This window comes from Sinocyclocheilus anshuiensis, unplaced genomic scaffold (genome assembly GCF_001515605.1).
Source record: "Sinocyclocheilus anshuiensis isolate Anshui unplaced genomic scaffold, SAMN03320099.WGS_v1.1 scaffold513, whole genome shotgun sequence".
Classification (NCBI taxonomy): Eukaryota; Metazoa; Chordata; class Actinopteri; order Cypriniformes; family Cyprinidae; genus Sinocyclocheilus; species Sinocyclocheilus anshuiensis.
This window is the reverse complement of record NW_015537972.1, coordinates 1,134,554-1,135,191: the sequence shown is the minus strand read 5'-3', so window position 1 is coordinate 1,135,191 and position 638 is coordinate 1,134,554.

The following is a 638-nucleotide window of genomic DNA, read 5'->3' as shown; positions in this document are numbered from 1 at the left end:
TTCATTCTGTATATATGTGTTTTGCTTAGTTTAGTTGTACGTTAGCTATAGTTTCATTTATTAAATCCCTTATATTCACAATTGATTGTCTCTGTGTGCTGCTCACAATTCGGAGTCACTGAATGTTGAATTCTTGCTACATGCTAAATTACTGCTAGTACTGCATAAAGTAGGAAAGCTACTGTTCCTCGGCCAGGAAAATAATCTTTCCTTGAATTGATAAATAATTATATTGCCTGCTCGGTGGACGGACAGATCAAATAATTGTAATATTGATTCTGCTACAGTTAATTCTAAGATCTAATCTAAATATTTATTATTAATTATAACCAGTTATAATTAATTATAAATATTTCCCTTTTGAGCTAATTTGCTACAGTTCACACAAGCACAAGATACTTTCACGTTTTATTCTACGACATAAAGCACACCAGTTACACCCCACTCGTGATTTTTTTTAAACTGTTATGTTTCTTAAAAAAGACGGTTGCTTACAAGTTGCTAAATGGGATACAGGCACTGTTGGAGACATTAAACATCATCATGCTGAACAGTTTATCAATTTACAGTATTTTCCAATTGTAGTATAATTTATAGTACAATTAATTGTTGAATAACCAATTAATAGTTTCCTGAAT